At 44.7% G+C, this 16,527-nt stretch overlaps 1 long non-coding RNA gene across 1 annotated transcript; it reads right to left on the bottom strand.

The window, feature by feature from the left end:
* Window positions 1–2,333: 2,333 nt before the first annotated feature.
* LOC134459061 (uncharacterized) lies at window positions 2,334–3,466 on the bottom strand. The gene is made up of 4 exons (XR_010036756.1): window positions 3,341–3,466; window positions 3,173–3,254; window positions 3,017–3,084; window positions 2,334–2,930 (listed from the first exon to the last, which is right to left on the bottom strand). It is a non-coding gene; the product is annotated as an uncharacterized LOC134459061 (long non-coding RNA).
* Between the last annotated feature and the right edge of the window lie 13,061 nt (window positions 3,467–16,527).

Below are 16,527 nucleotides of genomic sequence, written 5' to 3'. Positions count from 1 at the left end.
GCTCAAGTATCTTTTCATTCTATCGAATTGTATTGTCTTTAGTCCAGCACCGGCTCCTCCTTTATCATTTGCAGTGTACATGTGAGTATTATATCGGGTTTAGGCTGAAATGAGGACCCACAGTCTCCATTGTTAACCCTATCATGCGCCTGACTGGAACAGATTGAAACAATGATACAGAATGGGTCATAACTTTTGAAGTAAACTATATACAGAGACAAATGAACACATTTTGCTATACAATACTGACCTGAAGAATGAAATTAAGTTGTTAATTTGACATTTGACAACATTTAAACATATAATATTTTATAAAAAAGACATAGTGTGGGTTGACTTTTTAATTAAGCCACGAAGAGAACAAAAGCTAACCCATTTTCCATAAAATACTGAACCAAGAAATGCAATGAAGCACTTGTGAAGGACTGTCATCAACCTTTAAACCGTGTTCCTGGACAAAAACAGCCTTAAAATACACAAAATGTGTAGAAAAAACATGGTCTTTTTTCATTCTTTCAAGTTTTATTGGGTGCTTCTCATTGCTCATTTAAAGTATACATTTGATTATGTTATTGAGTTTCTGATTGAAACAGTATCTCATTTTCAAAAATATATCTTCCACTTAATAACCAACTAGTGCACCATCATCATTCAGATGTTCAAGAAATAGGCTTCTTTAAGAATTATTAGCAAAACCTTCAAAAAATGTGAGGTAAAGGCACATCCCAAAAAAGCAATTGCTGTGGGTGCAGGACATGAAAGAAGACACAAGAAAAAAGGAAAGACTATCCGCACACCACAGAAGCTCCCTTGTCGTGATTTAACGTGTGAAAAGCTGACACAACGTCTCGACCTGTAAGGTCTTCGTCAGGTGTCTCAAGACAAAGGGAGCATCTGTGGTGTGCATATATTCTTTCCTTTTTCTTATTGCAAAACCTCCACATGTAATTTGTAGCTGAACATGAAGATGTGTCTTTCACGTTTGTCTGCAGACATAGACTGTTTGGCATGCCAAATGTACAGGACAGAGAAACATGCCAGTGTAAAACACACTCATGGCTGACAAACTTTACAAATCTGGTCACTTGGATCAGGATAGTGCATTATTCAGGTAGTCATGCACCTACAAAACACTAGTGTGGATGGGTTGCTTGCTGCTGTGGCCCTCCAAAATAGAATGACAGTTTAATTTATATAGGGCTTTTTTAAAATGCAGTTTTTGTCCAGAAACGCATTTAAAAGTTGATAAAAAAGGCAAAAAATTGTTCATTGCATTCCTTGGGTCAGTATTGTATGGGAAAATGGGTTACCTTTTCTCTGTACTGTGGTTTACTTCAAAAATTAACCCCCATTGAAAGAAAGAAAGTGAAAGCCCATTGGGAAACTCCAACTCCCATTGTCATTGTGACACAACACTCCACAGCACACAAGTGAACACTGCACACTACACACAACGAAATTGCATTTATGCCTCACCCATGTGTAGTATTGGCCAGGAAATTTTACCAATTGCGACTACGCCACCCGAGGGGGGGTCACCTCGGGACACCCACTAACCCCCTGTTACCCAACAGATATTCACAGATCCCCAGGTTCGTGCACACTTCAAGGAGGAGACATAGGGTTCAAACAAGACCAATTTTTATTAATTCTGTCAGGTCAATTTTTCATTCACTCTCTTTTCTTTTTCTTAGTTTCTCAATAAACACAGGTAGCCACTTTACAAACTGTGAGGGCGCTCCTCAACAGGAAGGGTTACAGTTGCTTGAGCACAATAAAAATAGATAACAATTTCAATTGCTCCACTACTATTGTAAGGAACTACTCAGGGCGGCTGCAACTCCACTAATATGCTAACCTGATAGCCACACTAGAGAGAAGCCTGTGCAAATGTTATGAAACTAACTGGGGGTGGGGCATAGGCTTACCGGGCAGTAGAGCGAGAGAAGAGGAAGTCCCAGAATATACACCACTCGTGAAGGAATAATAAAAAAAACACAAAACACACAAAAATAATAAGATAAACACCCGTCGTGCGGCACAACAAAGAAAGTGAAGAGGGGTCCACCACCAAGGTCTGCCTGCCGGTTGCCTCGCTCCAACCACACCTGTCCAAAATATAGAAGAGAGAAAAGGGGCTTGAGACACAGGATCGAGTACAGTGTATAGGCTATGTCAATTTAGTACAGACTAATGCATTCCACTCTACTTAACTTTGCTATGTCAATGCTGCTCGAGGAGACACTGCGCCGAAGGAGTGCAGCCACCCTGGTTGAAAGGATAAAGTAGACCAATGTTAAGTAACCACCACTGAACACACACGCTCACACACACACAGAGACACCACACGCACACACCACACACACACAGACAGACAGACAGAGACCCACTGGGACTGGAGAAGCCAGTCCCCCCAATGCAGTTAGGCTGCTGCAATCTGAGGGAACAGACCTCAGAAGACCCAGTCAGGTCAGGTCCAACAAAATTAATCAACCCAACTAATAGAAAACAAAAAAAAAGAAACAAAAACCAAATAAAACAGAATGTCTTCAGTTGAATTTGGTAAGACAACAGAAATAACACAGCAGAAACATGTGAGGGGTATGCCTCTCACGAATACCCCACGTCCACAAAATAATCACAAAATAGGGGTGTTGCACATTGCCACCTATGCAACCACAAAATAAATCAAATCAAAACTTAAACACAAAATAGCCTATGCGGTCAGCGGTGTTGCCGCGAGTGCAGGTAGTCAGCAGGTGAGAGTGCGCATTGCTGGGGGTCTGCGCTGCGTCGATAGAACCCGACCACAGTAGCCCACGACCTGTTGCGCCAGTGGAAAGCAGTAACCCAAAAGGGGACTATGTTCCCAAACAGAGCAGCAGCCTGTGATGCCGCGGAGTCACCCTAGTTGCTGGTCACTCCCCGCCCTGTAAACATGGGGTATAACAATTAGGCCGACGGATACAGAAATTTTAACAATAGGGATTACCAGCATCATGTATAGGCTACATACCGAGTGGTTATACTGCGCACGTAGCCTCAATCTGAATCGTGATGGCGCAAAGATCTCCGTAGCAGAAGCTAAAAATAATTAAGACAGAGTTTGACCCATATTTACAGGTAACAAAGCGGCCTACTGTCAGCGTAATAAAAAGATCACTTATCCTACCTTGCACACGCTTCGCGCACTACTCGGAGGACTTCAGTGCTCCAGCCACAAGCCGAGCCACGAGCAATTACAGCAGGAGAGACTGCACGACAGGAGAGCGCACATTAGAGGCAAATCGGAGAACCCTCCCCAAATGCAAGGCCCTATAGCGAAAAGAATGCTCCTTACCTGTACGAGTCAACGCACTCGCTTACAGCGAGAAGCACCAGCTAGAGTGTCCTCCCCGACATCAACAACACAACCCCCGGTCAGTGGTGGAACGGAAGGAAGCGAAAGGGCTTCTGTGTCTCACTGCAGTCTAATTATGGAAAGTTGGAGTCCGCCCCGTAATCAAGCAAACCCGCTCCTCCAATCAATGCAAATTTCGGGAAATGGGTGATAGAATGCAATTCCACCCGCTACACATGCAAAGGGGCAGCCCTCAGTGGCGCCCCTGGGGAGCAGTGTGGCAGGACGGTACCATGCTCAGGGTACCTCAGTCATGGAGGAGGATGGGGGAGAGCACTGGTTGATTCCCCCCCCACCAACCTGGCAGGTCGGGAGTCGAACCGGCAACCTTTGGGATACAAGTCTGACTCCCTAACCGCTTACCCATGACTGCCCAATTTACCCATGACTGCCCAATGAATTGTATCATTGTTGCAATCTGTTCGTTCCATTCAGGTCCATTCAAGGGTTACAAATGAACGCTGTGGGTCATTATTCCAGCTTAATACTCTTAATACACTTTTTTTAAAATAAATTATGAAGTCAAGAGCAGGTGTTGAAAAATAAATATAACCCAAAAGAATTTAAAGATCAAAGAATGTCTACATATTTAAGGCCATTTCATTGCCAATTATGACCAAAAATGCAGTTCAAATGTTGTCAAATGTCAAAGACAAGAACTTAATATCATTCATTAGGTCAGCATTGTACGGGGAAATGTGTTAGACAGCTTCCGGCGGCGGCGCACGTAGGTTGCAGCAGCCCCTTGCTTTCCCAACTTTCAGTGTTTATTTGTGTTAAAATGTGTCTTTCGGAATGTCTATCGTCGGAAAATATGTCGGAACGCACGTACAGTCGGCAACAGCTGTTGCAGATAAGAATGGACAACTTAAGCAATGTATTGGATGTACCAATGAAGACCCTGGAAGAACTAGGAATTCTCCGGCGGCATAGGACTACATCGGACCCGTCTGCCTTGCTATGCCGACGCCGAAGAATTAGGAAAAGGGGCAAACGAGGTGGCGTCGAGACACGGCTTGCAGCCAACCCAACTCGTCCAGCAATACCATCAATTCTCTTGGCAAACGTCAGATCTCTGGACAATAAGATGGATGACATACGGCTACTAAGATCAGCGAACAAAACCGTGAGGAACTGCTGCGTTACGGTGTTTACCGAATCATGGCTGAACGACGGCATACCCGATTCGGCTTTACATCTGGAACAACTAACGTGCCACCGAGCGGACAGAGCCCTTGCAGAGAAAAAACGAGGAGGAGGAATATGTGTCTACACACATGATGCTTGGTGCAATAATGCTACGGTAGTACAGAGGCACTGCTCTCCACGAGTGGAGTTCATGATTATCAAGTGCCGACCCTTCTATCTACCCAGAGAAATCTCCGCTATCCTATTAGTCGCCGTCTACCTCCCACCCAGCAACAAAAATGGCGTCAAAAGCGAGGCACTGAACGAGCTGCATCGGGGCATCAGTGAACAACAAGATGCACACCCAGATGCCTTCACAGTGGTACTAGGAGATTTCAACCACGGAAATCTCAAAAACAGTACTTCCAAAAATTTCATTCAACATGTCAACTTCCCAACAAGAGACAAAACACCCTGGACCTCGTTTACACAAATCAGAAAGAGAGCATACAAGGCAAAGCGCCATCCCCCACATTGGATCATCAGACCACACGACAATTCTGCTACTGCCAGCTTACAGACAAAAGGCAAAACTCACCAAAACCAGTTCTGAAGGAGGTGAGAAAATGGCCGAGGGAGAGCCATCTCACGACTTCAGGACTGCTTTGAAACCACAGACTGGGACATTTTCAAAACAACTGCCACCCACAGCAATCACATTGACATTGAGGAGTACACAGACACCGTGACCTCCTACATCACAAAATGCATCGATGATGTTACAGAAATAAAACACATCACTACCAGGGCAAACCAGAAGCCATGGTTCACAGGAGACGTTCACCGACTGCTGAGGGCCAGAGACAAAGCCTTCAGAGCAGGAGACGTAGCTGGCCTAAAGACAGCAAGGGCTAACCTGTCCCAGGGCATCAGGAAAGCAAAAAAGGAATACTCAGACAAAATAACAACACACTTCAAAGACAGCAGAGATGCACAGAGCCTGTGGCAGGGCATACAGGCCATCACGGACTATAAGCCTGCACCACGAAGCTGTGACAACAACACCTCTCTGCTAAACGATCTGAATAGTTTCTTTGCCCGCTTTGAAGCACAAAATGACACTCACCCACAGAAAAACTCCCCTCTCCCCCATGATCAACCCCTTTACCTGTCCTCTGCCAGTGTTAAGAGGACACTGGCCCACCATCAACCCCACGCAAAGCAGCTGGCCCAGACAACATACCAGGCCGAGTGTTGAAGGATTGTGCAGAAGAGCTGAAGGATGTCTTCACAGACATCTTTAACATCTCTCTGGAGCAAGCAGTCATCCCATCACTTTTCAAAGCTGCTACCATCATACCTGTGCCGAAGAAATCATCACCATCATGCTTCAATGACTACCGTCCTGTAGCACTGACGCCCATAATCATGAAGTGCTTCGAACGGCTAGTCCTGTCACACATCAAAGCCACCCTACCCCCCACCCTAGACCCCTACCAGTTCGCATTCCGAGCCAAGCGATCCACGGAGGATGCAATTTGCTCTGCCCTCCATCCAGCCCTCACCCACTTGGACAATAAAGACTCATATGTGAGAATGCTGTTCATTGACTTCAGTTCAGCATTCAATACCATAATACCACAACAACTCATCAGAAAACTGGACAAACTAGGTTTCAGCACCTCCCTCTGCAACTGGCTGCTGGACTTCCTGATGCAAAGACCACAAGCAGTACGGGTAGGGAACAACACCTCGAGCACCCCTGACCCTGAGCACGGGGGCTCCGCAAGGCTGTGTTCTCAGCCCCTGCTGTTCACGCTGCTGACACACGACTGCACAACGACCCACAGCACTAACCATCTAGTGAAGTTTGCGGGATGATACAACACTGGTGGGCCTCATCACAAGGGCGATGAGACTCACTACAGAGAAGAAGTAGACCTGCTGGCCAGATGGTGCAAAGACAACAACCTCCTGTTGAATGTCAACAAGACCAAGGAGATTGTTGTCAACTTCCAAAGGGTCCAAAAACAACTGCCACCACTGACCATCGACGGGGATGCTGTGGAGAGAGTGAGCAGCACCAAGTTCCTTGGAGTGCACATCAGCGACGACCTCTCTTGGACCACCAACACTACATCACTGGCGAAGAAGGCCCATCAGCGTCTCTACTTCCTGCGCAAACTAAAGAAGGCAAGTGCTACACCCTCCATCATGACAACATTCTACAGAGGAACCATAGAGAGCGTCGTGTGTCCAGCTGCATCACAGTGTGGGGAGGAAGCTGCACAGAGAAAAACAGGAAGAACACTCCAGCGTGTTGTGAACACAGCGAAGAAGATCATTGGAGTACCACTCCCCTCCCTGCAGTACATTTACACCACACGCCTCACCCGGAAAAGCACTGATGATCATCAAAGACACAAACCACCCTGCACACAAAACTGTTCAGCCTCCTGCCCTCTGGAAAGAGGTACAGGCGCCTCCGTTCCCGTACCACGGCTGGCGAGCAGCACAATGCACCAAGCGATCAAGATGCTGAACACTTCAACCCACTCTCCCTCCACTGTCAGCCTCTAGGCCAGCAAGGCCACTGACAACCCCCCCCCCCACTGTCAGCCTCTAGCCAGCAAGGCCACTGACAACCCCCCCCCCCCATCCCCACCACCATATCTGCGACTGAACATTCCACCTGCACTACTATACTTGTGACTGAACTTTCAACCTGCACTAACTCAAAACATGCACACACACCACACACACACACACACACACACACACACACACACACACCACACACACACACACACACACACACACACACACAAGCACACTGCACTTTCTGCACTAAACCCAAGCATACACACACTGACACACCCACACACACACACACACACACACACACACACACACACACACACACACACACACACACACACACACACACACACACACACACACACACAGACACACGAACACACACACAAGACGCACACCGCACCTTCTACCTGCACTAAACACATACACACACACACACACACACACACACACACACACACACACACACACACACACACACACACACACTGCTGCTGGTGTACTTGACAGACCTTTTTATATTTATTTTCTTCAAAATGCTACTATTACCATGTCAGAACGCTATAAAGGACTTTTTTTAGGAAAAAGCACAAAAACACAACAAATACCTCTTAATGTATGTCCTCTACAAGTCTTCTGTTGTCCAGTCTTGCACTTTAAATGTCTGTATGAGCACTGTCTATGTCCATACTGTCTTAAGTCCATGTATAAGTACTGTCTATGTCTATACTGTCTATGTCCTTACCTTAATTAGTCTATGTCTGTATGGGAAAGCAAGAAATGTAATTTCAAATTCTTTGTATGACCAGTGCATGTAAAGAAATTGACAATAAAACCTACTTGACTACTTGACTTGACTTAATCTCTCTGTATGATGTTTACATCCAAAGTTATGACCCATTCAGTATCATTGTTTCAATCTGCCGGGTTCTAGTCAGGCGCATTAAAGGTTTAAAAATGGAGACTGTGGGTCATTATTTCAGCCTACAACCCGATACAATAGTCACATTTACACTACAAACGATAAAAGAATAGCAGGTGGTGGACAAAAAGACAATGAAACTCAAAAGAATGAAAAGATACTTGAGAGTCTACATATTTTGGGCCATATTATTGCTGATTATGACCAAAAATGCTGTTTAAATGTTGTCAAAAGTCAAAAACAACAACTTAAATTCATTCCTCAGGTCAATATTGTATTAGAAAATGTGTTAATTTGTCTCTGTATGTAGTTTACTTTAAACGTTATGACCTATTCTCTGTCATTGTTTCAATCTGTTGGGTTCCTGTCAGGTGCATTAAATGGTTAAAAATGAAGGCCATGGGACATTATTTCAGCTTGGCACCTGGCAGATTCTGGAAGTAGACACTCTAAAGATACAAAAAAATCAGGTGGCGTAAAAAAAGCCGGGGGGTGCGCGTGGACCCCCTTTCCAACCCTACTATATGGCCTAACTCTTATTACAACCATGCATGCTAAGTTCACTGAGTTCAGGGCAGTCATAGATAAGCGGTTCGGGCGTCAGACTTGTAGCCTAAAGGTTGCTAGTTCGACTCCTGCTGGTGGGGGTAGTAATTAAACAGTGCTCTCCTCCATGACTGAGGTGCCCTGAGCATGGTACCATCCCGCCGCACTACTCCCTTTCAGGTGCCATTGGAGGCTGCCCCCTTGAATGGGTGAGGCATGAATGCAATTTCGTTGTGTGCACTTGTGTGCTGTGGACTACTGTGTCACAATGATAATGGGAGTTTAAGTTTCCTAGTTGGGCCTTCAATTCGCTTTCACTGCAGCATGACAACAGTACATCCTCTGCAAAAAAACAACAAATTTTTTTTACTCTGTGTACATACAGTAGTCCACCCTTACATAAAGTGCACAGGTGAACACTGTGTGTCTGACAAATGTGTAGCAGAGAAGTTGTTATTGATATTGCAGGTGCAAGTCTGTGAGTGGTCAGCCCCAGCAGGTTGCTGTGTCTGACGGGCTGAGGAGAATAGACTCGGAAAGAACACTGTGCTGAAAGGGAACTCCCCTATGGAGCTACACAAAGTAGATCTGTGCAAGCGTGTGTGTGTGTGTGTGTGCATGCGTGCCTGCCTACGTGCGTGCGTGCATGTGTGCATGCGTGAGAGAGAGAGAGAGAGAGAGAGAGAGACAGTCGGCTATGTGTGTGTGTGTGTGTGTGTGAGAGAGAGAGAGAGAGAGAGAGAGAGAGAGAGAGAGAGAGAGAGAGAGAGAGAGAGAGAGAGAGACTGTCCAAGTCTTCTCTGTGTGATGAGCAAGTCTGGTGTGTGTGTGTGTGTGTGTGTGTGTGTGTGTGTGTGTGTGTGTGTGTGTGTGTGTGTGTGTGTGTGTGTGTGTGTGTGTGTGTGTGTGTGTGTGTGTGTGTGTGTACGTGCATGCATGTAAGAGAGAGAGGGAGAGAGAGAGAGAGAATGACCTTAGTCACGGACCAATTTTTGTGGTCAGTAATACTGAGACTGTTAAGCTATAGGATTTTTAACAAGCTATGGTCAATGGCAATGGTCAATCTCAGTTTATTCAAGTGGTCTAAAAAGGATGCCACAGACTTTATAAACCACCTGTTGAAATGTCATGCCTTGTACGAGATCAAGAGATGTTTCATTATTGTGCCTCTCATAACCGCATAAACACTAAAGTAACTGACACTGAATTTCAACAAACTGTTTGTACTGCATAATTATATACTGTATATAATTATAACTTAAACTATATTGCTTTTTAATACGGCTATACACAGTGTTCCACTTCACATTAGCAACACCCTGGTAGGTTTATATTGAAAACCACTATATTTAAGGAATCATCCAGCCTGTAACTCAAAATCTGTACTTTTCATGATTTACTCTTGATGAGCCTTTGTTTTTCTTCTGATCAAGTTTTCAATTTTTTATTAGGAACTCAAATTTGAAACAGAAAAAAAATTGACCTCATGAGAGTTGAATTTGCTCCACACACATCCATCTGATACTGTGGCCATGCACTTGCAAATGGTGTGCGTATGTGTGTGTGTGCATGTGTGTGTGTGTGTGTGCGTGCGTGTCTGTGTGTGTGTGCGTGCCTGTGTGCCTGTGTGCGAGCGTGCGTGTGTGTCTGTGCGTGCATGTGTGTGTGTGTGTGTGGTTACTGCCAATGTCTTACTGTATTCATATGTTTAGTTTAACTGCACATTGAGACTGGTAAGATTCAATTTCAAACTTCTCTGCCAAACCCGTTACATAGATTTTGGACAATAAAGTACACTTAACTTGACTTGACTTTGATTTGTGATGATATGCTACTTTAACTACTCACAGATTCGACAACACAGTTGAAATTGCAGAATCCAAGCAAGTCCACGCAAGTCCACGCTGCCATCATTGTCTGAAAACAGCTGTCACGTTTCACTAGGGTGCGTTCAGGTAAATTGGACCATCAGCTAAATTGGGCCGGATAAGCATTGGGTGTCTCATTTCTTTTAATTCTACAGACCAACCACCACAAATGTACTGAAATTGTTGCAACATTACTACTATATCTGTTTAAAGTCATTCAAATAGCATAATACTTTTTGATGGGCAGGGGGAACCCTCATATGGAGAGTGACAGAAGAAAGTAAATTTCAGTCTTGCCAAAATAAGAAATGATCCAGATAAAATAAGGATGATACTGTTGTGATACAGATGTGATAAAAACTGGAAAAACGGATATGTTTTCAGGTTCGAATATGTGCCCTTAATCTGGAAAAACATAGCTGTGGCAACATTGTGATGTTTAAATACCTAAAAATGTCAAAAAAAACACATCGGCCCATTTTGGCTGAACATGTTAAGGTAAAGTGGGTCGCCCCTTTCAGGTAATTTGGGCCGCTTTTTTCAATGGGAATTGCCATTAATATTTTCTACAAAAACAATGTGACTGTTATTGAAGATAGAGGTGTCAGGGGAGCTCTTTTAGTTTAGTTTAGTTTAGTTTATTTAGTTTAGTTCAACAGGGACCATGCACAATACACATTCATTACAGAAGTAAAAAGATGGCTTGTGCCAGATTATAGCTATATAGCTAATTTCCATCTGCAGTCCCTGGACAGGTAAAACAAATATTAAAATACAATAACATAGACAAGATATAAACAAGTAAGCACATCCATTTTTTAATGAAGTTGTGACATCTTTTTGGAAACAGATATGTTGAAAACTAAAAACAAATGGAGGAATATTAAAATCATCACTAATTTTGTTTTTCTTTAGTGCAATTGTTAGTTTTACCATTTTGCCTGAATAGGTGGCCCATTTTGCCTGAATGCATTTTTTTCCATCCAGGATGACAGACCTGTCACTAAAACATTAATCATCTTGTTTTTTGTCATGAAATGGAAGATTATGAGTCACTTTATGCAAACAAACTTAAGTTTGGTTAATGTATTGATGTTCTTCCTCAGATTTCATCAGTCTTTCTGAATTTGCCGAAAAGTGTCCCAATTTAGCTGAATGCACCCTACTTTCCCCCTTGTTCATTATGGTAAACTACGACCACTAATGTGACCTGACAGGTTGGCTCACCTGGAAGCAGGGCGAATATTATAACGCGCCCAGATCCAAGTGTAGGTCATGTGACATCACACCTTTTGAGTGCACCGTGGTGGCACCGAAGTGGCCCTCGTTTAGACCTGTTTATACAACTTCAAACATGTAGGCCTATTCATGTGTCATAGTTGTGTGGCAGTTTGCCAACTCCCGCATTACTCTGTTATATAATCAATTACTCATATTTTATTAGTCTACATTTTTGTAACTGATTGGTCGGATCACTTAAAAGCAGGGCGAATATTATAATCCACCCGGATCCACATGTAGCTCATGGAAACGTGCGGATCCGGTAAGAGCCAGGGGACCGTATTTCGAAAGCGTCTTTGCTAACGACGTTAGCAAAGTCCTTCGCAAGAGCGACTCAACTCTCTCTCGACAGCGACGCTCACCACTAAATCCAACTGAACGGTAAGACGGTCTTGAGACGGTTAGCAACGACAAGAATCGAGAAACGGACCCCAAGCTTAGTTATTTCCCATCAGCACCCATAAACACTCCCAATATGCCTATCCCAATTTAACCAAAACGCCTGCCGCCGCAGCTATAGAAAATCCTAAGTATGACTCCCAACCGCTACAGATGTTCTCGTGGAAATGTGTTGTTGATTGTGGGATTATTCACAAATCAATTCAATGCGTTTGCATTATGGCCAAAATTGAAAACCTTAGAATTTAGAGTCATGCATTCAAGTGTATTACGATGACTTTGTGCAGTGCCTTAAAGGGAAACCACCGCCAACGTGTACTTCTAGCACACATTCATACACACTTGTTCCAGCCTACACACACTCTCACTGACACATTCCCTCCATGTTCGGTCACACACTCACTCCAACTCTCACCTGTTAAAAATCAATCCATCTTTCACTCACCGTGGTAGTCCTATACTGACGACGTACGATACACACTTATGTGTGTCCAAAAACATCCCAGCTCTTATGACACTTTTTATTTTTAAATTCTTACACAATTACATATCCATTCCACTTAGTGTAAGTATCCTCTTTCAACCTTTATTTCCATCTTTCAATCTTTCTTTCACACAACCACATCGAATTCTTCAGCCCCAGCACACATTGTGTCCCTAAACTACGCCAATTGGAAGTGCTAGCCCGGCAACATCAGGCCACTGCACACAGTAGAACAACCAACAATACAGTGATAAAGTAGCATGGCTCTTCAATTAGCAAAACAAACACATCATTAGTTAAACAAACAACAGAACACAAAGCAGCACTGTCAAAATGTGAAATACAAGGGAAAATGACAAACACAGTAACAACAGGAACAGGAACACGCATCACACGTCTGATGAAAACACAAGGACCCAAGGTTATAAGCAGGGCCTCTGACAGCTTTTGTTGGGCCCAGGGCAAAGTCATCTGAAAGGACCCCCTATCCAATACATACAATGTAACGGGGACCCAATTCTGGGCCTCCTATCTCACTGGGCCCGGGACAACATACCCCTTTGTCACCCCTTGTCGGCTTCCTTGGTTAACTTATAAGTATTCAAGTGCAGTACCAAAAGTACAATATGGAGCACAAACCTGATGTGCTGCATAACGTTTCATATCTCATCTGCAATTTAAACAGAACACACTCAACAAAGACACACCATGCAGGCCAACTGGAGTAGAGAGAGATTCCTATCAGCGGGGGGAAACACAAAGAGAGGAGATCTCACCACGACCCTGAGAACAGAGGCCATTGTCAACGGAAGCAAGAGAGAGAGAGACGCACACACCCAGGGCCGCCGACAGCTTTGGCTGGGCCCAGGACATGATGCCCCTCCCCACCACCACACCCAATACATGCAATGTAACGAGAACCCAATTCTGGGGCCCCCTTCGTTCTGGGCCCAGGACAGCTGACCCCCCCCCCACCCCCTGCACACAACTGTTACAACACTGAGGGGAATGTGTATCCATTGAGCATAGGTAAGAAGGCAGAATACAGCATTAGCAAGATGTTCCATCGTGTTCAGATCAGAGCCCAACATCAGCAGATGACGACACGAAACAAAGGAAACAAACCAATACCCCAGACCACAGCAACACAACGTTAGATCACAGTTAGAGAACGTGTGCTGACTTGACACTCCTGCTTCTCTGGGTAGGAGAGACAGAAAGAAAGTGTGTGTGTGTGTCGTGTACAAAAAAAAGTCACTGTGTATCAGGCTCACTGTAGCAGCGCTAAAAATGCCAAGATTAAGAGGCTTCATCACCGACAGACCCCCACTGTATTACTGCTGATGGGCTTGCGGCTTGTGACTGAATTAAAGAGCTCTCTCTCTCTCTCTCTCTCTCTCTCTCTCTCTCTCTCTCTCTCTCTCTCTCTCTCTCTCCCTCGCTCCACTCAGTGCGCTACGCTTTGCTCCAGCTACCCCTGCCATATAAAATATTCATTCCCCTGCGCCGCAGTCTTATTCAAACGCTTCATTAAATATGTGGCAGCGTGGGCCGCGGATGCTGGATGGTGCTGAGTTACTCCAGCCACTTACAACGCTTAGACTTTGCAGAATTGTGTGTAACAAAATAATATGTCACATTTGCATTGGTGTGTTAAGAGTGAGCATACAGTCGTCAGAGCAAAAGAGCAAATGTCTACCACAAGAAACGAGCACATGCAAATACACTACATTCTTAGGAGCTAAATAATAGCAGCTATCAAGACACATTAAAATCAATATATATCAATAAATATCCGTTATCAGATACGTTAAAATCAATATATACTGTATATCAATAAATAATAATAATAAATATTTTTTCAGAAGAAAGTGATACCATGCTGTCTTTACGTATGGAGGTTTTTAACAGATAATTTATTTTACATTATTATTTTACATTATTTATAGACAGTGAGCCAAGTGCTAGTGCTATAACATATACTTCAAGTCCCACATGCTTCCGCTTTGGGAATATCATAGTGAAAAGCCTGATGAATTTAACTGAGATGTAACTGTTTCTTGCATGAGTAAAGCCTGTTGACATTTATGAATTCAAGACGATTTGACAGCCATGAAGTCGCAAGGTTCTCCTGGGATCATAGTGATGGGTTCGCCATCTAAGGCCGGCTCCACACTAAAGCGTGGTGGAACGGCAGCGAGACGATTGAGGTCTTTCTGCTTAGTTTCGACCGGTGTGTTCTATCCGGCCTTTCACACCGACAGTGTCGGTGTGTGCGGCCAGTCCAGTTCAAAATCCCCCCCACAGCCAAAGCTTACTTGCTACTTTGCCATTCATTTGAATGGGACACCGCCGGTCGCTGCCGTCCAAAATCCGCTCGAGTTCTATTTTCCAAATGCAGCGTGGAGCGGAGCCGGCTCACGCACCGCTGACGCCTGACTACCGCTGGTTGGTGTGGAAGGACAGATACGTTTCAATGTATTTTCGCCACTACCGCTAAAAATTGCTTCCGTCCCGTGACGCTTTACCGCTTTGGTGTGAAAGCGGCCTAAGGCTGCACTTGTTAAGCATGGAAACTAACTACTCATTGGTTGCTCTAGGGACAACCAATGCAATGTACCTAAACAACCATCCGCTATATGTAGTCTAGTGATGTAGCCCAGCCAGATTTAAAGCAAACCCTGGCATAATAAACCAGGTTTATCACGTAACTACCTTTGTGACACACTTAGCACCGTCTCTATCCCTGTTTGGAGGGTAAACCTCAGCAGAACACTGTTTATGAGTGCAAGACGCACGTCTCCACATGGGAGCGTACATATGTTCCCCGGGTCCTATGTTCCCCCGGTCCTATGTTCCCCGGGTCCTATGTTCCCCAGGTCCTATGTTCCCCAGGTCCTATGTTCCCCGGGTCCTATGTTCCCCAGGTCCTATGTTCCCCAGGTCCTATGTTCCCCGGGTCCTGTGTTCCCCGGGTCCTGTGTTCCCCCGGTCCTATGTTCCCCGGGTCCTATGTTCCCCAGGTCCTATGTTCCCTGGGTCCTATGTTCCCCAGGTCCTATGTTCCCCTGTCTTTGTATGGGACCGGGGAACTTAGGACCCTTTTACTAAAAAAGGGTTCTATGTTCCCCGCATTGTATGTTTCCGACTTTTCAAATTGTGCCCTTCCCAAAACCATCCCTAAACCTAACCTGTCAGTAATGCAATTTTTCTGAGGGTGAAAATGTGTGCCCTGACCAAAATTATCCCTAAATCTAACCTGTCAGAAGTGCAACAACAACCTGCACTTTGTCATGCGGCAGCAGTCTACTTTTTGAAAAAAGGGTCCCAAGTTCCCCGGTTGCGGGGAACATAGGACCCGGGGAACATAGGGATGACCCCCTCCACACATTGCAATCTTTCAGCTGTGGACTCATAGGTGAGTAACACCACGGGTATACTAATCGGTTTACTGCTTCTCACGGTGATGATGCTCTATTAAGAGATTTACGTTTCCTCTTCATAAACCCAAGCCACCTGAAGCCAAGTCCAAATGGCCACCTGGAAGGCTAATTAACTTGAGCAGGATAATTATTCCACGAAATGAGAAAACATTGGCAATTTGCTATTTGATTAAGCAATATCATGAACAACCATACACAAATATGGCTGTGTTAAAAGTCCAGCAGCAGATGTGATTTTGACCACGAGCGAGCACATCATCAATGTACCATGATGTAGGTCTACCCAGGGCTGGACTGGCCATCTGGCATAGCGGGCATTTCCCGGTGGGCCCTGCACCCTCGTGGGCCCCCATTTTTTTTTTTTTACATCACTGAAAATAGAGGCCCACTAGGGTGCGGGGCCCACCGGTGAGTCAGTTCTCCGCCACTAATAATAATGAGGGGGGCCCCTTAAATCC

Source organism: Engraulis encrasicolus, chromosome 11 (assembly GCF_034702125.1).
Source record: "Engraulis encrasicolus isolate BLACKSEA-1 chromosome 11, IST_EnEncr_1.0, whole genome shotgun sequence".
NCBI classification, from domain to species: Eukaryota; Metazoa; Chordata; class Actinopteri; order Clupeiformes; family Engraulidae; genus Engraulis; species Engraulis encrasicolus.
Note: the sequence above shows the minus strand (reverse complement) of the source record. Positions and strands in the feature narration are given on the sequence as shown.